This window comes from Callospermophilus lateralis, chromosome 17, assembly GCF_048772815.1.
Source record: "Callospermophilus lateralis isolate mCalLat2 chromosome 17, mCalLat2.hap1, whole genome shotgun sequence".
Lineage (NCBI taxonomy): Eukaryota > Metazoa > Chordata > Mammalia > Rodentia > Sciuridae > Callospermophilus > Callospermophilus lateralis.
Genome location: NC_135321.1, coordinates 68,769,471 through 68,797,450, shown reverse-complemented (window position 1 = coordinate 68,797,450; position 27,980 = coordinate 68,769,471). Strand labels below are relative to the sequence as shown.

The following is a 27,980-nucleotide window of genomic DNA, read 5'->3' as shown; positions in this document are numbered from 1 at the left end:
GGCAGGCAAAATACAAGAAGAGCCTAGAGCATCACAGAGGCAAAGAGTGGGGAAGAACAGGGCACCTCGAAAGGCCACAGGCACCAGCCTGAAAAGCTGCTAATGACTAGTTTGGCCTAGGCAAGCGAACAAATAATGGTAGTTCTGGGTTAGAACCCAAAGAATAAGACACATGTCTATGAGTCTATTGTGATTAAACAAATAATCGTATAGTAAATTGGGAGATATATCTTCTTATGGAAAAATTTCAAATAATACATGTAGATGTTACTTCTTCTAAGAGGTAGGGATTAATCTTCCTCCCCTTGAGTATTGGCTGGATTTAATGATTTGATTCCAACAAATAGGGAATAGAAAAAAATACTCATTTTATAGTTCAGAAATCTGGCACACACAAACTTAACCAAATTATCAAGCTTAACAGCACCAAAAATAAGTCATATTGCTATCATTACCCCAGATATGATGCAGTGAGAAAGGCATCTTGCCTCTATAATAGTCCCTAAATCAATGTAAACCTGAGAAAATATCAGACAAGTTCACACTGAAGGACATTCTGAAAAACATCTGCTCAGCACCCATCAACAATGTCAGGGCTGTGAATAGTAAGTGAAGTCTGAAAGACTTACAGAATGGAGATACGATGATAAAATGCAATATGGTATCCTAGATGGGATTCTAAAACAGGAAGAAAAAAAAAAAAAAAAAGAGGAGGACATCAGTAGAAAAACTGTAGTTCATAGCATTGTACCATCATTACTTTTGTAGTTTAACAAGTACATCTTAATTACATAATATGTGAATCTTGGGGGAAGCCGGGCGATGAGTGTGTAGGAACTCCCTATACTAACTCTGCAACCTCTGAAAGTATCCCAAAAGATACAGATTATTTTTAAAATAGCTGAAATTCTCCAAATTTGGCAAGTTATAAATTTGAAGACTCAAGAATCTGAGCAAGCTCAAGCAGGATAAATACAAAGGAAATCATATCTATATCCGCCATTATCAAACTGCTGAAAACCAAAGATAAAAAAAAAAAAATCTTAAAAGCAGCCACAATAAAATGACACAGTACATACGTGGAACAACAGCACATTTGAAAGTTGTCTTCCTGTCAGAGTGACATCTGGCTTCTCATCAGAAATGATGAAGGACCCAAAAAATTGTGGGATGATTTTCTTTTCAGTTCTGAATGAATGGGAGAGGAGGGTACATTTGCTTCAGATATATTACCCCTAAAATCTTACTTAATTATTAACTTTTTAGAAGATCCCTCATTTTAGCAAAATGGCATTTTAGCAGATTCCTGATTTAATTATCCAAACTTCTGATGAGTGGAGACTGAACTACTTGATTCAGAACTCTTATTTATTATGTTTCTATTTCAAAACAAAACAAATATAATCTAAGACTAATCCACCCTCCAAAATATCCACCTCTTTCCTTCCTCAAAAACTCTCCTGAACACTGGTTTGGATAAACTGACATGACATGGAACTACTTTTTCCTCAAAGGCTGAGGCAGCCATTCAACTTCCCTGCCCCTCAGAATTTTTCTTTCAGTCTGTCTTCAGATCTCTCTAATTTGGTTCTCTGGCATCCAACAGTTAATATATTTTCAACGCTGAAGTCATTTCTAAATAGCAGAAACAGGCCACTCAAAGGATTGCTATTATCTCTGGTACAATTTTAATCTTTGAGTTTAGGATATGCCTTCAGTCATTTTATTTGGTTTCTAACATTACAACCTTAAGTTTTCCCTCTTTGTTCATTCCTTTTTATTTTATTTTACTTTGAGTAAAAATACAGTGTTAAAACACCATAAAGCTATATGTTTAAATTGCAAGGACCAGGACATTCTGAATTTAAATCCCTCTAAAAATGTGATGTTGACTGGACCCCAGCCCCAGCCCCATAGGCTACAATAGGGTCTTTTCATTGCAAAACTCGCATCCACACCTCAATGTCATTTATCACTGAGCAAATAATGCAAGACAACATAATGAAAAGTGGATTTGGGTTTATTCCCTTAACTATAAATAAAAATTTGTAGCACTTTGCAGGATTACCACATGTGGAATGATACCAACTTAAATACCAATCTTTAAGCCAAATTGTAAGTAAGAGAAACCATGCTCTCTGGCCTCAGATTTTAAATAATCTTTCTTTAAATTTACTGCTTTCACGAAGCATACAATTTGTAGTCATGTAATGAAAGACCCTATTGAGATATGTGTATGAAAAGAAGGAAAAAAATGTGGGAATTATAAAAGTGCTTGTGATGAAGATCAACACAGTGAGGCCAAAGCAGAGTCTGACTCAAAGACCTTTTCCAGGATAAAGAAAGCAAATCCCTGTCAACTGCAGCTTGATTTACACATGATAACTAGACTAGGGTGGGGAGAGATCTAGCCTGAGAACACGGGAAATCACACCAGTATCAGCCTTCTCTGAACTCTGTGTAAGCATGATGTGACAGGACGGACTGCACCTACCTTGGTGTTAGCTTGTGTGTTCTCTAGCGCTCCTGATCACAACTGAGCACACATGCCATTCCTCTTTCATGCTTAATATGTTCATGCTCACATTATCAGCAGGCATGGGAATGCAAAGATCAGATTGGAAGTGATTTCTCTATTTCAAAGAAAAAGAATTTATTCTTCTGATTGCTACTTGCTTGCAAAGTAAAGCATGTTTCAGTTCACTAAAGAGTGCCACTTAGACTAAATTACAACAGACTGTTCAGAAAAGGATTCCTGGGAGAACTCATTTCAGTTAAGTGAAATTTCAACTCCATTTTCAAAGAAGTTATACCCACCGACAGAAGCTGACCAATCAAGGGGCTGAACTTCAGGTCATGCACCTACTGAACTTCAATGCCTGATTCCTCCTTAGGAGATGTGTCTTAATCAACATTGATTGTTTCCTGGCACTATCAATTAAAAATTTCACATGAAATACCTATTTTTTTCCTCTTTCCACATTTTATTCTAGTACCTTATAATCCTACACAATGATGGGATTTTTCATTATATATTCATGTATGCACACAATATAACAATATAATTTGGCCAATATCACTCCCCAACATTTTCCCCCTCCCTCTCCACCTCCCACCCTCTGGTCCCTTTCCTTGACTGATATCCCTTTGATTTGCATGAAATCCCTGACCTCCTCCTTTTTTTCCCTTCTTCCTCTTTATCTTCCCCATATGAGAGAAAGCATATGACCTTCTGAGGCTGGCTCATTTTGCTTAACATAATGATCTCAAGTTCCACTCATTTTCCTGCAAATGACATATTCATTTTTCTTTATGGCTGAATAAAACTCCACTGTGTATATATACCATATTTTCTTTACCCATTCATCTGTTAATGGACATCTATGCTGGAAATGCTTATGTTTTAAACTAAAAAATAATCCTTCTGCATTAAAATTGTTAAAAATATGTCCATAGAACACAGCAAAGCAAATCTTGGCATGGCCTGTTACAGGTACATTTCCCCCATCAAGACTAACTTTGTAGATGATTCCTTTATCATTTCTTGTCATTTTATTCAATGCATATACAGCCAACTCCCCATCCATCATCCAGGGACAAAAAAACTTGATTTGTCAGTTGTTGTTGTTTGTTTGTTTGTTTTAGTGCATTGAGAGATGAGGAAGATGGTGGATTAGAGGCACTCAGCTCTCCCCTGCTTCTGCACTAGGTTAAACCACGGCAACAAGGTATGGCTGCATGGGGGAGGGGTGTCATAGGTAAACTCTGGAGTACAATCATAGTCTGAGCAGGTAACAACCCAGAAATACTGGTTATTAGAAATAGGGGAACAAGCACCCAATGTTAAGAACTTTGGTAGCCTGCTGGAGAAGTACCCTTTACCCAGGCTGTAGGTGAGCAAGTCCTAGCACCCTCAGCAAGTCCTGAATCCAGCACCAGGTAAATACAACGTAAGCAGACAGGAGCCTTGGCATCTGCAGTGGGTTGGCATTTCTCAGTGCTTCCCAGCATATTCAGATGGAGACAAGAAGGGTCCCCTGGTCTGGGCTTACTGCTGGAGAGATTAAAAAGCCCCAGGACTTTACATCTCCAAGACCCAACAGATTCTTCTCTTCTCAGACACCCACACAACAGACAGTTTGGGCCTAAGGAACTGGTTGTGACACAAAGCTGCTGAAAACTCTCTGGGTGGGACACCAGGTCGCCAGTCCAGGGAAGCAGAAGGTGCTGCCATGCAACACTGGTGGGCGAGGCCAGCTCTGAGTGTGGATTCTCTCCAAGGCGGCCCCCCACAGCACAGCGGCCAGGCGGGCTGGGGTCTCTCAGCTCCCCTCCAGCACAGACGGCAGGACAGAGTCCTTCCTTCAGCTGCTCAGAGGCCTTCAGGGTACATGCCAGGCTTAGTAGCTCGGCCCATGCACGACTGGAGGTCCAGGAGCGCAATCCGACCATCCACAGGCTTCATGGGGCAGAGGGGCCGGCAGGGCCTCCTACTGTTGCCACATCCCGTCCACCCATGCACATGCAGAGGCCTCCAGGGGGCACAGACCTGCCACCATCACTGCATGAAGCCCCTGCTGGTGCGTAAGGTGGGTGGGCTCGGCCTGCCTGGCTGACAGGTTCCAAAATCTGAGGTCTGAAAGGCATCGCTCCCTTTCACATACCTGGGGCCCAGGGAATTGTTGACTGCTTTTGCTTGCTTTATTCTGTGTTGTTTATTTTGTTTTCCCTTGTTATTTTTTCATACTTTCACCTAATTTTACATATTTTTTAATTCTTGATGTTTTTCTTCTTTCATCTTTATTTCCCTTTTTTTTCATTCTCTTCTTGCCTTCTCCCTTTTGAAATGTATCATTAATTTTACTTTCATTAACATTTAATTTTTAATCTATGTTCTTTATTAATAGATTTCTTTTTTAAAATATTTATTTTTTAGTTATAGGCAGACACAATGTCTTCATTTTACTTTATGAGGTGCTGAGGATCGAACCCAGTGCCTCACACATGCTAGGCAGGTGCTCTACCTCTGAACCACAACCCCAGCCCTAGTTGTTGTTTTTAAAAGGTTTTTATTGTATCTCTATTTCTGATTTGCATTTTTTTTTTTCTGTTGAAATACTGGGACTAACATGGAGGCATTCTACCACTAAGCTCCACGCCCCTCCCTTTTAATTTCTTATTTTGAGACAGGGACTCCCTGCTTCGCCTCCACCTTCCAGGAGCTGGGATGTCAACAGTGCGCCTGGTTCTGGCTGACTTTTAAGTTGCTGTGACTCATAGTTATTTCTTCCTCTCAAAGTAGTTCTAGCGATTGAGCCCAGTACTTTGACCAGGTTGGGTGGGGGGGCTTGATGCTGAGCTCCCCCCCCCACCAGTTCAGATGAGAGAACTTGTACCTTATTCCATCCACAACCTAGTCTTGTTCAAACTTCAGTAGATGCTGCAACTAAAAGAATAGGGGTAACAAAAGCCTCTAGCTGATGACCAGGCCCCAAGAAGGTGCAGACTAGGGCACTTGAAGACATACACTGGATATTCACCCGGCTTAGCAAAAACAGAGAGAAACAACATGACTATTGAGATCACTCCACCCACAAGAGGCCTTAACTCAGGCTGCTTTCACACACTTTCATAAAACCTATGGCAGTAAGTCTGGAGGTTACCCAGTAGGCACACTTCATATACTCCACTGCCTACAGCACACCTAGATTAACTATCAGAGGGCCCTCACACTGGCTCTACAGAGTTCCTCAGGTTCCAACACAACATGCAGAGTTAAGGTCCACCTACTGCACCCTAAGAAGCCACAGGGAAACAACATGAAGTCAACTTGGAATTAAACTCGACACTACACAACAAATCAATATTCTGGTATACATCATCAGAGAAGGCCCTCACACAGAAGTGAAGAGATCCGGCCCAACAGATGCAGAAATCTCAGCAAAGAAACACAAGAAACATGAAAAAACAAGGCAACCTGACTCCTCCAAATATTTGTGACTCCCTGGTATCTGTGACCAAAGATATCAAAGTGGATGAAATGTCTAAGCATTCAAAAAAATATTTAAATGATCAATTAATTTTAAAAGATCCCAATAAAAAGTGGAATGAATTAAGGAAGACAATGCAGGATATAAAAGGGAAATTCAATAAAGAGAGATTCTGAAAAAGAAAAATAGAAATCTTGGAAATGAAAAGATCAATAAGTCAAACAACTCAGTTGAAATCCTCACCAATAAACTAGACCAAGCAGAAGAAGGAATATCATCATGACTTGAAGAAAAGATGGATGAACTGATACATTCAGACAATAAAAAAGAAAAAAATAAGAAACCATGAACAGAACATACAAGATCTCAGAGATAACATTAAAAGACCAAACATTTGAATATTAGGATAAGAAGAGGGAGTCAAACTATAGACTAATGGCATAGAAAACCTATTCATTGAAAAATTTTCCTAATCTTAGGAATGAAATGGACATCCAGGTACTGGAGGCATTTATATCCCAAATGCCAAAAGGACAAAACAAAGAAAGAATATGAAAAGCTGAAAGAAAAGTACCCAATCGCATATAAAGGTAAAGGTCATCAGAATAACAGCAGATTTTTCAGCATAAGCATTCAATACAAGGAGAGCATGGAATGATGCATGTCAAGACCTTAATAAAGAAGACCCAACTGTTTGCCTTCTGCAGGAAACTCATCTCATTGGAAAAGACATACAGACTGAAAGTGAAATGAAGGTCAGCGCTATTCTAAACAAATGGAATCTAAAAGCAAGCAGGAATAGCTATACTAATATCTAACAAAATAAATTTCAGGCCAATATCAATCAGAAGAGACAAAGAGGGTACATTTTGATAAATGGGACAATTCATCAAGAAGATATAACCATTATAAATATACATATATATGCAAAGAGCTTCAGAGCACTCACTTTCATAAAACAAATACTACAGGACATAAAGGAAATGATAAGCCCCAATACATTAACAGTGAGTGATATCAATACCTCACTTTTGCCAACAAATTGATCTTCCTGACAAAAGATCAGCAAAGAAATATCAGAGTTATATTACACTAAAGATCAAGTGAATTTAACATGAACAGCTATCTGAAGATAGTTAACAGTTAACAGAATACCATCTTTTCATTAATACAGGGAACTTCCTTCAAAGCAATCCATATTTTAGGCCCTGATGCAAATATTAGCGAATACAAAAAAAAAAAAAAAAAAAGCCTGAAATAATTTCTTGCGTTTTATTTCAGGCCATAATGGAATGATACCAGAAATCAACAGCAAGAGAAATTGCATAAATTACACAAACATGGAGATTGAACAATACACTTTTGAAAAAGCAATGAGTCATTCAAGAAATTGGGGTAGGGGCAAAATTCATAGAATTAAATGAAAATGGAAACATAGACTACCAGAACCTGTGTGACACAGTGATAGCAGTTTTAAGAAGAACATTTGTAGCTATACTTCCCCATAGTAGAAAAACAGAGAAATCTCAAATAATCTATTGACACATCTCAAGACCAAGAAAAAGCCTAACAAAACAGTAAAAGGAAAGAAATAATTTTTTAAAAATGTCAGGAATATATTTCCTGACAATACAATACAAAGTATCAATGAAACAAAGAGCCAAATCTTTGAAAACCCTTAGCTAAACTAACCAAAAGAAAGACATAAAAGATCCAAATAAATAAAATTAGAGATGAAAGGGGATATTAAATCAGATACCACTGTTCAGAGGATCATTAGGGAATTTTGAAAAATTATACACCAACAAATCGAAAAATCTAGGGAAAAAAATGGAGAAATTTCCAGACACACATGATGTACCAAAATTGAATATTTCAAAAAAAACTATATTGATCAATATCAAGCAATAAGACTGAAGCAACAACAAAACGTCTCCCAACAAAGTAAAGGCAAAATGACAACGCAGGTTCACAGCTGCATTTTACCAAACATTTAAAGAAGAACTAATATTAATGCTTCTCAGACTATTCCATCAAATATAAAGAGAAATACCTGTTCCAATTCTACAAAGCCAACATTACCCTGTTACCAAAACCTGAAAAAGACATGACTACAAGAAAAACTATAGACCAATATTGTTGATGAACACAGAAGCAAAAATACCCAGTAAAACTGAACTCATTGTCATGTTAAAAAGATCATACACTATGAGCATCATTCCAGGGATGCAAAGCAGGTTCAACATACACAAGTCAATTAATGCAATATATCACATATATAGAATCAAGAATGTAAAAATCACATGATCATCTCTGTAGGCAGAAAAAGCCTTCAGAAAAATTCAACTTCCCTTCATGACTTAAAAAAAAAAAATCCCTCTATAAGGTTACAGAGGATCATACATAATAAAGGCTATAACACAAATCCATTCCTAACATCATACTAAATGGGGAAAAACTGAAATTATTTCTTTAAAATCAAGAATGGGACAAGGATGTCTACTCTCACCACTCTTATTCAATATAACACTCAAAATTTTAGCCAGAAAAATCATGCAAGAAAAAAAATAAAAGGGAAACAAATAGAAAAGAAAGAAGTCAAATCACCCATTTCAGATGATTTACCTCTGTACCTACAAAATCCTAAACATATTGAAAGGGTAATTTAGATGATGAAAGGGAATATTAGAACAGATATCAAAGATGAAAGGGAACTGATAAACAAATTCAGCAAAGTAGAAAGATATAATATTAACATAGAAAAATCAGTAGCTTTCCTATAGAATAATAATGAACTTGCTCAGAAAGAAATCAAGAGAACAATCCTAATCATAATACCTTTAAAAAAACAAAAACAAAAATCTAGGAATAAACCTAACCATAGAAAGGAAAGACCGCAACAATAAAAATTATAAAACAATGATCAAAGAAATTGAAGGCAACATTAGAAGATGGAAAGACTCGGATGTTAACGGATTAGGACAATCAACATTGCCAAAATGGCCAGCTAACACCAGCTGATACTGAATGCTTACAATGTACCAAGCACTCTGACTCACGAACTCACATAGCCGTCACAATAACATCATGACATGGGCTCTACAACTATTAGTGTTATTAAGCTTGTTTCACAGATGAAAAAACTAAAACCAAGGGATTATATAGCCTGCTCAAGGTTATAGGGCCAGTAATTGACAAAGCCGGAAGTGAACCCCAAAGTCTGCCCCCAGAGGCTCCCTTCTTAACCGCTGCCCTCTGCTGCTTCCTGACATGCTCCTCTGTCCTTTCCCTGAACTTCCATTATCCTTGGCCAATCTTGCTGGCACATGATCTTGTGTCCTGCATGGCTGGTCACTGCTGGAGACATGCAGACCCTACCTACTAAACTAGACTTCAGGGGTGCTGGAAGCCCTCACTGAAAAACATGGTACCCACACAATCACTTCTGTAATAAGCACAGTTCTCTTGGAAAAGGCATATATTAGTCACATATTTTATTTTCTGAAGCTTTGACATCTTGGGCACTGCTGATCCTGAAGAGACTGTCCTGTCCCAGGGCTAGCAAACAATTTGCCAAAAAACACACTTTTCAAATACAAACCAAACAATCCACAGTCCACACCCCCAGCCACCTCCCTGTCTAACTCTCACACACCAAACCAATGTTTCCTAGCCCCTAAATCACCCCAGAGCCAGGTGTCACATAAGTAGAAACTGCCCCTATTGCCCAGAGCCCTCCAGAATTATTGTAAGTAGCCAACCTTACAGTGCTTACCCTGCCTAGCCTGGCCTTTCTCACAGAAGCCACAAGAGCTGCTGCCTGCCTACGCTTTCCCTCCCTCTCCTGCCTCTGCCCAGCCCTGGTGCTCCCTGTGTGTGGCCTGTGTGGCAAGCCTGCCCCCTCCTCTTGGGAACTCTAAACAGTAAACCTCTTTCACAGGAGCTTGTCTGTGTTCACCGGCTCGCCATACCTGATTAAAATGAATTCAAAGTGTACTTAAAGAAGAGCATCATCCTACCTAGAGGTCTCTGGCAACACAAACCACACACTCACGATGGGGAGGACTCTTGTGACTTTCTGATTCCATCAATCTCCACCAGTGGGACAAAGGACTTCCAGGAGGGCAGAGGCAAGCCCTGCTAAACAGAGTGCGTTTGGTGAGCCTGGTGCTCTTGCCTTCCAGTGACAACTTTAGTAGCTGCTATGTTAGCTGGGAATTGGACAGGATGAAGGAAACCTTCCAAATCTGCCTTTGTTAGCCTACTTTTACATTCTCCTGCAAGGCTCAACAGTGAAAGCTTAACCAAGAAAGTCTAAAGACAACCACTGGGACAGCAAGGAAAAGCAGACGTTAAGAAAAATGTGGGGACTCTGCAGCCAGTCTTGGGGAAAACAGAATTCCAAGAGAAGGCTGGATGAGTAGAGAAAAAGAGGATGAGCCCAGCAAGGAAGAAGACATGAGGATGCAGACCTGGGGGGAGAAACAGTCTTGATAAGGAGTGGCTGCGGGTTCTTGACGCCCCTCCTAGACAGAGCTGACCAGCAGGAATGAATGGCTACCAGACACTTTTTGAATGGGTTCCTCAATCATATGAAACTAAATGCATACAATACTCAGAGGAATTCAGCTACAGTTCAGTTTGTCATCTCATCCATTTCAAGTATTTTCTTCTTGTTCTCTTCAACATCTCTCTCGGTGCTATAACTTTCTCCTATAGCACAAGTGGTGCAAATTTTCCCTGACATCCTACTGTCCCAACAGAATATCTACACATTCAGCCAAGCTCCTCTGAAAAAATCGTACACAACACCCACCACAAGGGCATCTCACATTTCAGGGGCTGGGGGAACAAAGCAGGAACAGGTCCAGATGATGGAGGGCCAAAGAATCCCATTCATACAAAACTTCCAGAGATGTAAGATCCTGAGAAGGTAACATGAATCTACAACCCTTCGGGAGACCAGGTAGACCGGTCCTTCCCCTTCAGGAGTTCAGTGAATTTGAAACTCCTTCTGCCTGTTCAGAGACCTCCGGAAAGGCACTTGACCTTTATACACCAGTATTAACAAACCAGAACTGCATCTAACATCTAATATGAAACAGTCTAGGACACTGAGTATATCCTTGCACCTAACCCTTCTACCAATGACTTGGATACTCTAAGCTCCATTTTACAGATGAGTAAATTTGGGCCCAGGGAAGTTGAGATACCTGTCCAAGCACATACAGTCATTAGGAGAGAAATTTGAATCCATGAAGTGTCGCTCCAGACCCAGGACTCTCACACCATACTCTGCTGCCGAAAGCCCAATCCAAGACTAGATCAAAATCAGTCATTTAAAGTACAGAGAAGTAATTGGATCCCAAACCATAAGCCGAAGCAGACAGGGCACAACACTGACAGGTCAGAACTGCCCAGGTGCACACACTGACCTGACCCCACCAGCACCAGAGTCCCCCACCACTCTCAAACAGCACCACTCTGCTGCTTATTAGCCAGGCAAGCTACACCACACTGCAGGTCCTACATTTTAGGAACTGACAAAACCTTACACATTACATCAAATGGAAGGGATATTTTAATCCTGATTTAATAAAACTTAACTACATGAAATTACAAAATAGCAAATAGTACTTCACCTATTAAACTTATTGGTTAAATTAGAATCAGGCATTAATAATGACAGAACAATGTCATAATGCAACACTATATACGTCCTAAATGGGCAAAATACAAACCAGAAGTCATTCTTAGCACCACATACTAGGCAATGGGGAATATAGAAGCACTAGGTGTAGAAGCATGGAAGCTACAAAACAAACCCTGCTGTAGGCCTCCTCAGAACCCAACAAAGTAGGGACTTTGCTGACATGTGTTTCCCTGGAATTTCTCCCCACAACAACGTGGACAAAAATAAACTTCTGTATAGTCTGACCAGCTGAGAGGGCTGCTGTGACGTCTTGTCCTCCACAGCTGAACCGCCTCAGTTCTCTCACCCCATTCTCTCATCACATGGTTTCTAAAGTCTTCAAAATCCAAGTCAAGTTCAGACAAAATCCCCAGGGCACAGTGGTGGGCCCAGGTTTTGAGTACAAGGGTTGAAATAAAGTATGACAACAGCAGATGCCAAAGGAAGGTCCATTATTCCATGACGTGCTTTGTACACCGAGGCTGGGCCAAGAAAAATAATTGCTGAACACTTTTGTAGATATAATTCAATTAATGCAGCTTTTAAAAATAAAAAAGAACTGGCTTAACATTTAAAGATTTACCAGACCACCCAGTAATTTCTGTTATATCAGGATAAAATTTAACAAAACATTTAAAACCCATTAAAAAAAACTAATTTATTATTGTCTATAAATATTCACACTGCAAACAGGACATAAATTAATAGAACTGGGTTACAGAGTTCAATAGGGCAAAAATAAAAGGATTGGGAAAATATGGATAAAAATATTGGCTTTTCAGATATTTCCTCTGCTAAAAATGTTGAAGAAAGCTACTTAATAAAAACTATTTTTGAAATTCAGTCCTTAAAGATGTGAAAATATTTCCCATACTAAAAACAAATGTTTTTCTATGAAGAATCAGTAGCTACTCAGGTTCTTAGGAAAATGTATTTTACTTGCAAAAGGAAACTAAAGATATAAATTCCTCAAAGCACCGTTAGAAGGGCTTCTAAATCCAATTCCCAATCACAACATAAATCCCCTCTAAAACACATTCACAAAGTCATCCAGTGACTATTTAAAAAGCTCTAGATGTATTTGATATTGTTCAAAAAACACACCAACCAAATCACCCAAATACCCATCAAATGATGGGCAAAATGTGGTCTATCCACATGTTGGAATATTATTCTGTCATAAAAAGGAATGAAATATTGCCAATCATGGTGATACTCATCTAGTGGTACTCCTCTGGTGGTACTCATCCCAGCAGCCCAGGAGACTGAGGCAGAAGGCTTGCAAGTTCAAAGCCAGCCCCAGAATATTACGAACACCTTGTTTCTAAAAAAGCGGGAGGAGGCTGGATATGTGGCTCAATAGAAAATGTATGAACCTTGAAGACATTATTCTCAGTGAAGAACAAAGATAAAAAAAGGCCAAATGTTATGTAATTCCATTTACATGAAATATCCAGAGTAGGAAAGCTACAGAGGCAGAAGGTAGATAAGCAGGTCCCAGGGTCCAAGGAAAAGGGAAAATGGGGAATGATGCTAAGGGCACAAGATTCCTTTTGCAGTGATGAAAATATTCTAAAATAAGATAGTGGTGATGGGTGTACGATTCTGGGAATATACTAAACCCCACTGAACTTCATACTCTGAGAGGGTGAATCTTGGTCTGCACATATGTGTCAATAAAGCTGAGAATAAAGGCTAGCAAACACTTACACAAAGTTCTACAGTGATTTTTTTTTTAACAAATGATCTACAGAAGGTAGAAAATATTACTAAATTTGGAACAAAAGACTCAGTAAAAGCATACAAAGGACATTAGCAGGGACTGTTACAAGTTCAGTACTTCAAAAGGATTTTTAAAAGAGATACATACTGCTTGAAAGGACATTTGCAGATGAAGAGTCACATTATGCCAAGTCACATCTCCTTCCAATGCAGTGGAGCACTTCCACTTTATAAGTTATTTTGTATGTTACTTTAAAGACTATTTCAAAACTCGTCAGCCCTGGGTGTGTGTTTAGAACAGCAGTTCCCAAACATCAGCCTACAGGCACCACCTCCAGCATCTCTGCCACCCTCAGGCCATGCTGTTGCTGAGGATTTCTCCTAAACCCACCACCACTGACTTACCTTTTTTTTTTAACCTCATCTTAGGCAATAATGTGCATAAAATTATAAGTTCGATGTGTTAACTTATTTTTCACCATATACTAAAATAAATCTTAATAAATTTAAAATAAATTTGGAATATTTTAATGAATTTAATATGTAGTGTGTGTGTGTGTGTGTGTGTGTGTGTGTGTGTGTGTGTAAACACTTTAATCAACTTATCCACAACTTGAAAAACATTGTTTTTAAAAACTGGACACCTGGTAACATATCTATTACTTTTAAAAGGCAGAGGAAAGTTAAAATGCTCAGGAAACCACTGTTCAGCAACATTTAGGACTATTCTGGTCCCTAAAGTGAAGCCCACATTCAGTGGGAGCAACAGGACAAAGCATGTGGGGATAAAAGAAGAGTGAATGGTAAAGGACAGTGGTGGGTAGCAGGCCTTGAAGAGGGACAGCTGAGGAAGAGGGGCTCGGGTCTCCTCTACAAGTTCCAGAGGACAGTTGCTACTGCCACGTTCTGCACATCAAACAGAAGAGGCTGATGTGGCGAGCAGGATTCTTCATGGTCCCTACACCCCTCTGGCCAACACCAGTCACAAGTACACCGACTGACCGCCCCTGAAGCTGGCTGGCCTCATTCAGAAGTCATAGTGCAGGGGTGGTTTCCCAGGAGTTCCTAGTTGGGCATACGGCATTGCACAAGACACCCCCACGGTGCACACTAGAATCTGGATTCCCCTCCTTCCTACCTCCTTTCCACACTGCAAAGGGGATCCCTCTCCTGCCGGCAAGAACCCACTCCGGCGGTCAGAGAACACACCTGTCTTTAATCTCCCCACTAAGCACCTCTAATTGCCTCCTGGTGGAGGAAGGCAGAGATTGGAGATGGGGGAGGGTCTCATTTCCTGTCCCTTTCTTGCCCATTCATCATTTTCCTGAAAGCTAGATATAACAATTTTATTTCGACAATTCTATGCAGAAAAATGAAATGTAAGTCACCTCAGATTTCATGTACGTCTTGCCCAGACAGGGACCCCGGGCTCCAGCCTGGGGCTCATCAAACAGCATTTTCCAACATTCCCCACAACTCAGGCCTGGGCACCAGGCCTGGAGACCCTGTGAAGAGCTGATTGCTTTGATAGTGGAATAGTATGACAAAACCAATCTCCAGGGGTATCGTTTTAACTTCATGACTCATGACTTTTCAAATAATTTTATTCCTAGCATCTCTATATAGTTTCCCAGTGAATATTAAACAATCAGGTAACTTCATTACTAGCAATTAAGATTAATAACTTAATTAATATTCTCAGAAATTCATGAAAACATTTGTCTCTCAGAATACAAGCCAAAATTATAATCAGATACAACACCTCTCCTTGGAAATCTAGCAGAGTGTTTCTCAAAGTGTGGTGGGAGGGCTGCATGCACTAGAAATGATGTAGGGAGACAACAGTAGGCTGGCAAGAGTGGAGTTTGAAATGCACTATGTGACACTAACTAGGTCAGAATTTCTGGGAGTGGTGGCCAATAATCCACATTTTAAATAAATCTCCAAACAATTCCTAAGTACCTAATGCCGCTTCTGCACTACTTGAACCAATTCTTCCCACCATAATGCCATGAAAACAGGACTCTCATAGGTTGTTGTATAGCTAAAGTTAATAAAAATAAATCAAGGAATAAATATTTAAGATAAGGATGCAAGATAAAAGGCTCTCTTCCATTAGACTCTGGCTGAAGTTTGATTCCAGGTTGAACTGTAGCCATGAGGGAACACTCTCCACCTCAAGTACAATGCTATCTATTACTGTACCTAAAATAAAGCAATCTTTTCTGACCTTCATCTTAAAACACAGCACCCTCTGTAAGAGGAATGCCATCCCTACACAAAGATTAAAGGGTATTCTAGTGTAACTTCTTACATTATTTTTCAATGCTGGGTCTTTGACACTACAATCAGGTTGAATTGGTTGGGCCAGTAATTCTCCAACTTGGTTGTGTGCTTGAGACTGCTAAAGATCTTGTTTAAAACAAAGGTTACTGGGCTCTAATAATCTGCATTCTAACAAGTCCCAGGAGATACTGGTAACGCTTGGTCCAGAGATGCGACTTTGAGAACCACTGGTCTAATCTAATGCTAGTCTCCTCCCAGCCAACATAATTTAGAATTCACTGTAAATTTCAATCACTGTAAATTTCAAATGTTTTCACCTAGCAATGCTCCAGCCAACATAATTTGGAATTCACTATAAACTTCAATCACTGTAAATTTCAAATACTTTCACCTAGCAATGCTCCAGCCACTTGCTGTGGGCTTCTCATGTAGGACTCCTAATGCTGAGTACATGGATGAAGTTCTTCAAATTAAAAAAAAAAAAAAAAATGTGATAAGCAAGTCCTTTCATGGCAACTCAAGGAATTAGGACCCTTCCTGTTCCTCCCCTAATTCCTGTCCTCTTTCTGACCCTACAGCCCCTTCCTACCCTGCACCTCAGTCTTTCTGTCCTATTTGTATACTTCCTAAAGCAGGAAAGCCATAGGAAAGGCAGACGGTCCCTCTGTTCCTGTCCTACGGAACTGCACTTTCTTAGCCAGAAAGCAAGACATGTTCCCCACACCTATAAATTTATTTGGTGATCACATCACAGGACTGCAGCTGTACAGATGGAGTCAGCAGTGAGTAATGCACCCAGGAGCAAAACGAGGTCAAGGGTAAACTCAAGAGTCTCTAGAATATCTAATCACTCAGATCTCAATATTTACATTCTGGTTCTTTGAGGGAATAAATGTACTCTATAACATAGATTTCCCATTCAGAGGTAGATTTAGAATTTACACACTGCAAAAGGGTACCCTGTTCTCTTGAAGTAATTTTTGACTCCATTTCATCAAGATTTAAATATACATTCCCAGCATCAGGTTGTAACTGACAAACTGAACATGGACAAGACAAGCATCCTTCCCAAGACAAGCAGTTTCTAGAAAGTAAAAAGTTCTCAGGAGCAAAGTAAGAAAATGTATTTGCTACAGTTTAAACATCTTTGAAGATCTTCAGGAGTTCAATCATCTTTTAAATTTAAACATACAGCTGATACTTAATTCAGGGACCATGCTAAAACTATTTAGGAAGTTTTATTTTATTTATTACTTTTAAAGTAAGTTTATTTTCCTTTTAAATTCCATTCCTTATATAGGCTAAGATACATATGCTTAAGAAAAAAGTGTAAACCTGGAGAATAAATATAGAATTACACCAAAATGGAAGGAACTTAAGAATGTTTTTTAAAGTGTCGGCAATAAGCTGATTAAATTTTGTAAAAACTACATTAACATTATAATTTAGCATGTAGTATAAAAATATGGCTTTTTACAATTATTGTTAAAAAAATGACTATACACAACAAATACTCCAACCATAGTGTTTTCCAGAACCTGAAATGCCCTCCTCATTAGAGAAGATGTTAAGCAATACTCCAAATCAAAAAGATTTGTTACAAACAAAAAAGTCCTTCCAACAAAGTCCTTCGGTATCCATTTGCTCAAATGTGATCTTAGATTTGGCCAAACACTGAGCATGGTTGCAGAGGGCACACAGACTGCTCTGTGTCATCTGCCACTAGAGAGCAACCGCTGAGATGTAATCCTGCTGCTTTTTAAAGTGCAAAACATCATCTTCTGCCTGCTTTCGTGTCTATATTCTGTATTCAGTATGAATGTTCATTTCCATGGTCTGGAAAGAACAATCCATTTCTCTTTTGAGGTGTTAAATATTAAACATAAAAATAAATCAGGTCTTCTTTTGAGAAATGTCTGTTTAGTGCTTTTGTCCGTTTATTGACTGGGTTGTTTTTTAGTTTTTGTGGTGCTAAGTTTTGAGTTCTTTATATATCCTGGATATTAACCCCTGTCAGAGGAGTAGTTGACACAGATTTTCTCATTCTTTGGCTCTGTCTTTACACTTTTAACTGTTTCCTTCCCTGTACAGAGACTTTTTAATGTAATGCCATTCCACTTATTGATTCTCGGTTTTATTTCATACATTGTCAAAGGGACTACAAATCAGTACAACCACTTTGGAAAGAAGCATGCAGATTCCTCAAAAGACTACAAATAAAACCACTAAATGACCCAGCTATACCACTCTTGGTATTTATCCAAATGAACTAAAATTAGCATACTATAGTGATACAGGAACAGCAATGTTTATAGTAGTGGAATTCACAATAGCCAAATTATGGAACCAGTCTGGATACCCATCAACAGATGAATGGATAAAGAAAATGTGCTATTTTACTCATCCATAAAGAAGAATGAAATTATGGCATTTGCTAGCAAATGGTTGGAGCTGGAGAACATCATGCTAAGTGAAATAAGCCAGTCTCAGAAAGTCAAAAGTCAAATGTTTTCTCTCATATACGGAAACTAGAGCAAACTAAGGCGGGAGGGAAGGGTGGGTAGGTGAATCCATAAAAATAGAGGTGAGATCAGCGGAGGAAGAGGGGTTTGAGGAAAAGGAAGAACTACAGAATGAAACTGACATATATGAATATGCCATAGTGAGTTCTGCCTTTATGTATATCTATAAGGCACCAATTAAAAATACATAAATAGAAGGAAGACCAGTAGAGTAGAGGAAGGGGAATAGGGTGAGGCAGGGAAAGAAGAAGAAAAAAGGTCTGTGTGAAACATTGTTCACTACTCTTTATCAAGGTAATAAGTTAACTTTTCTTTTAGAAATGGTCACATTTGAGCTGGGAGCAGTGGTACATGTCTGCAATCGCAGCTACTTGGGAGGCCAAGGCAGGAAGATGGTAAGTTTGAGGACAGCGTGAACAACTATGTCTCAAGAAAAAATTTTTAAATTTTTTACAGGCTGAGGATGTGAGAGAACATTTGACTAGCACGTGCAAGGCTGGGGTTTACTCCCCAGCACTGAGAAGGAAGGAGAGGAGGGAGGGAAGGAGAGAGGGAAAAGAAAAGAAATTATCATATTTAAGAATGGAAATAAGGTTATAAAAATCACCATTAATCATTAGTAGGAAATACATAAGACATTTACCTATCATAGAAAATTCTTTATAGAAGCCACCTTTTAAACTGTATCAAACAGATCAACTTCCATAAAAATCACCTTGATGAGCATCCAGTTAAAATGTCAAGGCTAGTTACTTCCTATTTTGCAATGAACATTAATGACACCATAACAAAATCTATGTGAGCTTGTGTCTGTGGATAACATTTTGGGTCTTGTTTTTAATGCTTTGCTAAAAGAAGTAGAAGTTAGTGCCCATTCTTTCTTGATGAATAATGCCAGCTAAGCTCATTAGGAAAAAACAAAATCAAAAAACAAAAACAAGTTTACTGGAAGTATGAACTTAGGAAAGATCATTAAACACAGATTCTATCAGTTGCTTATAACCTGTTTACTGAATCCACTGTAACTGGTTCTCAACCAACATTGCACACACATATAAGTACATGATAAAAATAAATATGAAACAATAAGGAGCAAAAGGCAACAAAATAATGAGTACAAGGCAGAGGAAAGAGAAAAGCTTCTAAGAGTTGTAAGATTTAAGGCTATGTTAACACTTCCACCAAGGAGAACAGACTTCATAATCTGATACCCAAATTCAAAAGAAATACTCTGAAATTAGGTCATCCAGCACAGGAACCAGGGATTTTTGAAAAGTATTATAGTTAGAGGCAAAAGATCAGAGAAAGAAAATATTGAAAAAGTAAAAAGAACTACTTACCTAGAAATTGCTATTAAAAACATGCTGAATAAATTTCACAGCTTTTAAAACCCTATAGGAGCGGGGTGTGAGTTAAAGAAAAGGCCTATGTCAGAAAAGAGCTTTGAAGCTCTTCCAGGATGGAGAGCAGCGTCAGCTCAGGCTTACTTCAGAAACTCAGGCTGTCCCATCAACCACGTCCACTTGCTCCATAACTACCCAGTTGGTAAATGACCCTTAAAATGACCTACTTGGCACCAACACTCTTCACCCTCACTCCACTCAGCCACTCAGCAAACCAATGCTCTTTTTTTTTCCAACCTTAGAAGATACGTGGTTTATTAATATATGAATTTCCCCATATAGCTGAATCTGAGGTTAAAAATTGGTTTTTGCGGGCTGGGGCTATAGCTCAGTGGTAGAGCAGTAGCTCAGTGGTAGAGCGCCTGCCTCGCACGTGTGAGGCACTAGGTTCGATCCTCAGCACCACATAAAAATAAATAAAGACATTGTGTCCATCTATAACTAAAAAATTTTTTAAAAATTGGTTTTTGAAATGTTTGAGTTATGCCATTTAAATAAGTAGTTATTTTACCCTTTTAATTGCTTTTTTAAAAAATCTTACTTAAGAATTAAAAAAAAAGTGTTTCATTCTCATTCTGTACAGAGAGAAAAAGGGAGATACTATATTTCACCATTTGGTATATAATCTCAGTGAAAAATAGAGGTTTATTCTCAAACAGCATGTAGGTTAACAATATTTTGAGTCAAGAAATAAAAAACATAACTCTTTTCAACAGAATTATTCAACAAGTTCATGGAGGCCAGACAACAATGGTCAGCGTGCCTGGAAGTGGACAGGACTGCTGTTGGGCCCAGGCTGCTGCTCTGCTCTCTCGAGGAAACTGGTAGACTCTGTTTATAAAACAAAAAACAGAGGGAAGGCCATCAGACTTCCCCTAACATCTTCATTATCTGGAACAGCTCCACCTCTGAAATATTCCACGTCAAACAGTCCAACTTCAGACAAGACCTCCTGTCTCCCTCTTCATCTCCTGCTTACCTACCGACATGTACTCCACTGAAGACTCTGATCCCTGAGCTTCTCCACTGTACCCATTCATCTGTTCCCTGACTCCAGGGCAGTGGTTCTCCGCTGGGGTGACTTTGCCTCTCCAAAGACAATTGGCGATGTCTGGAGACATTTTTGATGCTCACAACTGGAGGAGGCTGCTACCAGCATCTAGAAGGTAGAGGCCAGACGTGTTGCAGAACATCCCACAGTGCACAGGCTGGCTCCCTCACAGGCAAGAATTACAAATGCTCTGGACGTTGAGAAGCCCTGCTCCACGCGGCCTTCTTCTATAACATGGTCCCTTTGTTCAGTGACTCTTGGAACAGTTTAACCTCAATTCTACTGTCCTTTCATCTTTCTGACAAAAATGTTCCATAAAATCAAAACCTCAATCAACTGACTCATCCAAATTTTCTGCTTCTCAATTGGCCTACCAAGTTCAACAAAAGCTAAATAAATAAATCACCCAGCCACAAGAATGGCTGCCTCTACATATTCAAATTCCAACTTTGGTGGGACTCTTAACATCACCAGACAGGTAACCCTTTATGTGCGTCTCCAGTCTTCCCCTCAACTCCTATCTGTTCTCCTCAATGATTATTCTAAACTTTAGTACTTCCCTCAATCCCTGCCCAACCGAACCAACACTCGGCATCAGCAAACTCATTTCCTTCATTTAAGAACTTTTGCTTCCATCAGATGAGAACTTCCACACATTTCTCCACATCCTACAAATTCATCTGTCTATCCCCGCCCTTCTGCCCAGCCCTCCCAGGAGAGTAGAAGTGTCCCCCATGTCCCCGTATAGACCTGACCATGGCCTCTGCTCTGGATATCCTCCCTTGGCCTCCTCTGGGTCCCTGCCTCATCAATCACCCTCTACCTCCACTTCCTCCTCTTGCCAGCCCTTTTCACCTGAGCAGTAAGTAAATGTTCCAATCTCCTCCTGGGGCAAAAAGCCCACAAATGAACAAAGCCTCCCCTAATTCCTCCTCCCCCTCACTCTTGCTCCTTACTCCATACCACTTTTGGTCCACTGCCGGCTGCTCACTAGAACTCCACAGCAGAGGCAAATGACTTCTTGTTAGTCAACTCTGGGCTCTTCCATCCCTGATTTTGGAGCTCTAATGCAGATTGCCAAGCCCTCTCTAAGATTCTCTCATTTACTATTTGTGGTTACATACTCCCCTTTATATTTCCCCACCTCTTTAGTCCTTCTCCCAGTTCTTAGATGATGGTGTCCTGCAGGTCTGGCTTCAAATCTCATGACTAGACTGTGCAATCTATGCTCCAGTAGCTTCAAATCCAATCCCCAATCCTGACCTCTTTTAACTAAGTTTTCCTAGCCAATGACACAACCTCCTTCCCAGAATACTGCAACCTTCCCAGATTTCTTACTCTCACACATACAACCAAGTCATGTCAGTTTATAATCCACGTATCTAGGATCTGTCCTATCAGATCATTCTCTCTGCAACCTGCCTAATACAGGTCATTATCTCCCATCCAGAACATCTAAGAAGAATGATAAATACACATGAGTAAAAAAATTGGAGGTTCCTTTTATAAGCAAGAATGCTACACAAATACAATGACATAGGATTCAAAGGAACACAGAACACTGGAATTCATTTTTAAAGAATGAATTCTTATACCAAAAGAATTTAGACAGATTATTTAATCAGCCAGGCTTGGGATTCCCAACTACCCAATAAAGAGTAAAAGAGATAAATATAAGGACCTGAGAACCATAACATTCATTTTGTGATTTTATTTCTAACAGACATTACAGATAGTTCATACCTCTAAATATAAGCTATACTTGTGACATATGCAAGATATTACTGGTGCCAAAAGGCACAGGCTGATTTGTCTCCTTTGATGCCAAAATATATCAGGCATATCCTGGTTTCCATCACTTTCAAAAACGAAACCTTCAATTGCAAATGTCAAAGAAATAAAATGTAAGCAAAAAAAAAAAAAAAAAGCCAAGAAAAATCATGATGAAATTGATTGTGTATGTGTGTGTGTGCTATTTCAAAATAATTTCATCAGGAATCAAGTAACACAGAGTAATGAGTTAGTAGTAAAATGAAGTGCCATAAACCATTCTGACAGTCACTAACATTATGAAAACAGCTCTTCCTACCAGAGAATTCCCATAGCGTCCAAGTCAAATACAGCACAATATATATGCAATACAAGATCATAAAAAGATTCAGGGTCTGCTTTTCAAAGATCAGGTTCTCAGAGAAGGATAAGAACTAAGCTGTAAAAATGCAGTCTGAATTCCACTTGAATACTATCATCCCAATCAAATGAGAGGCACCTGTTACTCTTTTGACAGTCTGAGTTCAGTTCTTTCATTGTCTACTAAGCTTGAAGTAATTCTCAATTTTAAAGCAGGTATAAAAGGAGAAGGTATAAGAAGAGGGTATCAGGCAAAACAAGTTATACTACAAAGTTGATACTGACAAACCCTAGGGATAAATGAGCTCTGGAGCCAGAGACCCCAAGTTCAAATTTCACTTTCACCACTTACCAATCTTGTCATTTTAATAGTTCACTTAATTTACCTATATTTCATTTTCCTCATTCTGTATAACAGAAACAAAACAGTACCAACTTCCTATGTAAAGTGGATTGAACAATCCTGACTCGTTGTAAACACTATAGAGATGTCAAGGAGTGCTATCAGTAGTATTACTTTCTTTACTAGTTTTGGACTGTATATTATGTGAGAGGAAAAATTACAGCACATGCCCAGACTCCAGGAATTTTGTTCATAGTTCAAAAATGATATCATTTCAGCTGATATCTCCCACCTGGATCCTCTAGGAGCTCATAATCAAATCAAATCACCAAGACCATATCATAGAAGATGAGAAATATAAAGAAGCATAATTCAATATACAGTTTATCTATACAATGGAAAATTATTTAGCCCTTAAAAGGAATATAGTTCTCACATGTTACAACACAAATTAACTTTGAAAAAATTATGCTAAGTGAAAGCAGCCAGTCACAGATGAACAAATATCATCATACTACTTTAACTACATGAGGTACCTAGAATAGGCAAACTCAGAAACTTAAGGCAGAATGGAGCTTGCCAGAGCAGGAGAGAAGAGGAAAATGAGAATTAACTGTTTAATGCTTAGTGGGTGCAAAATTTCTTTCTTTCTTTTTTAAGTGACCTTTTTTTTTCTTTAAATATTGCTTTTAGTTGTAGATGGGCAATACCTTTATTTATTTGTTTATATGGGGCTGAGGATAAAAACCAGTGTCTCACACATGCGAGGCAAGCACTCTACCACTGAGCCACAATCCCAGCCCTCTTTCTTTCTTTTTTTTTTTTCCTCTTCCATGCCCAGTAAGGACAGAGTTTCTGTTTGGGATGATGAAAATGTTCTGGAAATGGATGATGATGATTGCACAACGCTGTGAATATGCTTAATACCTCTGAACTGTATACGTAGGAAATGGCTAAAACTGTACATTTCGATGTGTATATTTTACAATAAAAAGAATCATTAAAAATGTACAGCACATAAAACACATATGAGCCTTAATGGTATTAATATAAAGGACAAACTACTCATCCTTAAGTTCCTAACTAAGGACACCAAAAGGAGTCAATATCAACTCTTAACTGACCTTGGTTTAAAGTACACACCTAAAGATGAGTACATACCCTGAAATCTTCATATGGAACATTATTTCACTTTGTTGATTAGGTAACCCTTTTAGCCCCTTAAAGGTAGAAAGGGAAGGAGAACTATACTGAGGACACCCATGTTTACACAAGGCTAATATAAAGCTCCACTTCAAATACCTCAAGTAAGATAACAAAGACACAATAAAAGTGAATTTAATAAATTAACATCTATCCAGAATGGCTTGGAATGAAAGATTATAGTTAGGATAATTTAACTATCTAATAAACTGGTAATTACCATATCAAACATCATTCAAAGAACAATAATTTTCAAAGAACTAGACTGTAAATTCCAACGACCTAAAGGCAAGACCAGCCTGATAATAAAAGCAGCACTCATCTAGCCTTTAAATATGCTTAGCTTTGTTCTAAGCTTATTTTAAAAAGAGAGAGAGAGAATATCTTTTTTTTTTTTTTGTAGATGGACACAACACAATGCCTTTATTTTTATTTTATGTGATGCTGAGAATCGAACCCGGGTCCCACCCATGTTAGGCGAGCACTCTACCGCTGAGCCACAATCCCAGCCTATAAGCTTTTTATATATAATCAACTCATCTTCTAAGTATTCTTCTCATTCCTATTTTACAAACGATGAAACTGAGGTATATAAGGGTCAGGTATACGTGGGAAATATACCTTGCATGGGCTCACTGAGCTGCTAGTAACAAGCGAGAGAACCAGAACATAAAAATCTAGAAGTGTGGTTCTGCCATGTGTATTTTAACCACTTATTCATTATCTGTTGATGACAATAATAAGGGATGGACCACAAGTATAAGCAAACTCAAAATACAAGGCAGTTTGGGAGTCAGATACAATAAAATTCCCAAAGAAACCACCAGATTGCCACACAGGGTAACACATGATGTTCGTGACTGCATAAAGGAAGATGAAGTCTGTTCAGTACACTTAATGTCTAAGAAGACAAGAAACTGTTTAGCACTTCAAAAAAAAAATGCAGCCAAAAGCCAATGATTTTCACTTCTACACAAAAGGTAAATACAAAAGGTATTTACTAAGCAATCTTTTTCACCATTTATCTCAGGGATTTGTTTGTTTGTCTGTTTTTTGCAGTACTGAGAATTAAACCCAGAGCTCACATGTGGAAGACAAGCACTCTACCAACTGAGAGACATCCCAGCCCTTTCTATTTTTGATTTTGAAACAGGGTCTAAGTTGCCCAGGCTGGTTTCCAACTTGTCATCCTCCTGCTTCAGCATCCCAGTCACTCAACCATGTGCCACCAAGATTGCCATTGTGTGTGTGTCTGTGTGTGTGTGTGTGTGTGTGTGTTGCATATGCATGCACAGGAGGATCACCAATTAAACTATCCAGGTGTTTTAATTCCGGGAATATGAGAATTTAATAAAAGATACTAGAAAGTGTCAAATCATTCGGATATTTGAGTGAATAAACTCATAGAACTGTGTGTGACTATTATTGAAAAAAAAAAAAAACACTACACAGAATCTAGTGTTTGATCACTATTAGAGTTTCTTTAAAAAAAAAAAAAAAAAAAGTTAACAGTGGCACATGCCTGTAATCACAGTGACTCAGGAGGCTGTGGCAGCAGGATTGTGAGTTCAAAGCCAGCCTCAGAAACTTCGGGAAGCCTTAAAGAATTCAGTGAGACCCTGAATAAAATACAAAAACTGGCTAAATAAAATACAAAAATGGGCTGGGGATGCGCCTTAGTAGTTGAGCTCCCCTGGGTTCAATCCCAGGTATCAAAAGGGGAAAAATATCCTTTAAGTCATAGGTAGACCTAAATTTTAATGTTGGCTCTGCTATTTAGTTGCTGTAAATATTCAACAAGTCAATTTCACAGATTTTTTTTCCTCTGTAAATTGGGGATAAAAATTCCTAACTCACAAAACTTTTGTGGGAGCTAAACAGAAAACACACACAAAGTGATGTACACAGTCCCTGGGAAACAGCAGATGGTCCGACAATGAACAAAAACTATTATTCTCTGCCTTATTCTACTTTGTGCCCCAAATATTAGAAGAATCTAATTTTACCCATCAGCAAATCATTGGCAGACTTCTTAGAATGCTAGGAAGTATGATATACTCCTTTCAAAAATGGAACATACAGAGGGTACAAGAAAACAAAACCATCAAGGAGCCCAAGAATAGCAGAATTCTGCTTCTTACTTCATTTACCCAACACCTACTCCGGTTGGTTTTGTAATAACCCATATTATTCCTGTTGAGCAATATGAATCCCGTGGTTACCATCTAAACATTCCTAGAGAGTCTGTCACTCTTTCGGGGGCTACCTTTGCAAGGTAACTGTCCTCATTGCTTGAAAACCAAAAGGAAACCCAGAGGCAAAGAGCATTTTAATGAAATGCTGTTTACTGTTCATGCACCTCGGCAGCTGATTGGCTCCCATGTGGATCATTGTCACAATAGACGTGCACAGTACTGCGCCACCGCCGCCACCGCCAGGCCGCCGGCCCCCGCAAAGACGTGCGCGAGGGCGCCAGCTCCAGACTGCCAGGGAAGGCGCGCTCTTCAGCGACACCCAAATCGGAACTCAGCGCTTCCGACTCGGGTCCCGCGGCGGCTGGAGGGCGTGCTTCGCCGCAGGTGGCAGGAACCGACTCGGACCCGCCGGTCTGCTCAGCCCAGGCTGGGGACGCGCGGGACGGGGGACGCGGGCCCGTGGAGAGAGGAGACAGCCGCAGATGAGGCTGAGGCGGCGGGAGAGCGGGGTCCGGGCCCCTCGCCCAGGGCGAATTACCGCCTCCGGAGTCCCGGGAGCTGAGGGGAAGGGGGTCTCTACTGCCAGAGCAAAGGCGACGCAGGGGCAGGCGTCCGGCCACCAGCAGGACAGGGCGCTGTCGCCGGCGAGGACGAGAGAAAGGCGGGGACCCAACCGGGGCGCACAGGTTACCTGGCTCGACCGCCTGCCCGCCGGCCTCCACTTCCGCGGTCCCGGGGTTACCACGGGCGACCCGGCACACGCCGAGTGACGTCATCCGCGCGCGCCCGGTCCGCCCCCCGGGAAGCACGGGACTGGGCGGAGCGCTACGGGAGTCCGCGCAGGCGCAGAGTGCCCGAGCGCTCGGGCTGTGCAGGCTGATCTGGGTGCTTCGGGTCGTCGGAGTCCCCTGTAACCTGGGTGCTCCTGACCGCAGGATCTCCTGGGCACTTAAGAAAAAAACGCTATTGAAATACACGTGTGCACTTCTTATCCCTCGGTCACCTCCGCCGCGTGCAGTGGTGGTGCATACTCGCGTGCTCCAGGGCAGTTGAGCCCCACAGTGTGCCCGCAAGCACTGTTAGAGATCACAGGGACACGGAGGGGAACGAGACAGACAAGACATTGTGCTGCCCTCACGGAGATTATCTAATATTTGAGAAAGCGGACTTTCAGTGGCTGCAGTATTTTTGCTCTATTTATGCGTTCTTAGAGATAAATGGGTGCTGGGAAAAGTTAATTGCGCAGAAGCTGAAGGAGAGCGGCTGCCTCTTTAATCTGAGCCTTCTTAAGAGGCTCCTTAAAGCGGGATGAGAAGGAGCCAGCTCTGGGAAGATCTGAGGGAAGAGCAGCCACCATAAGGATCTGTGTGTGTTAAGTATGGGGAGGAGGCCACCTGCAGTCCGTGCCCTCAAGAAAGAAGTTAGGGGAAGAACAGAGGATGA

At 40.0% G+C, this 27,980-nt stretch overlaps 1 protein-coding gene across 6 annotated transcripts in view; it reads right to left on the bottom strand.

The window, feature by feature from the left end:
• Positions 1-27,290, bottom strand: part of Aopep (aminopeptidase O (putative)) — a 304,665-nt gene extending 277,375 nt beyond the window's left edge. For all 6 annotated transcript variants that reach the window (XM_076837045.1, XM_076837048.1, XM_076837047.1 and 3 more), the window contains exon 1: positions 27,229-27,290. The gene's annotated coding sequence lies outside the window, so the exon portion shown is untranslated. The remainder of the gene's footprint in view (positions 1-27,228) is intronic.
• Between the last annotated feature and the right edge of the window lie 690 nt (positions 27,291-27,980).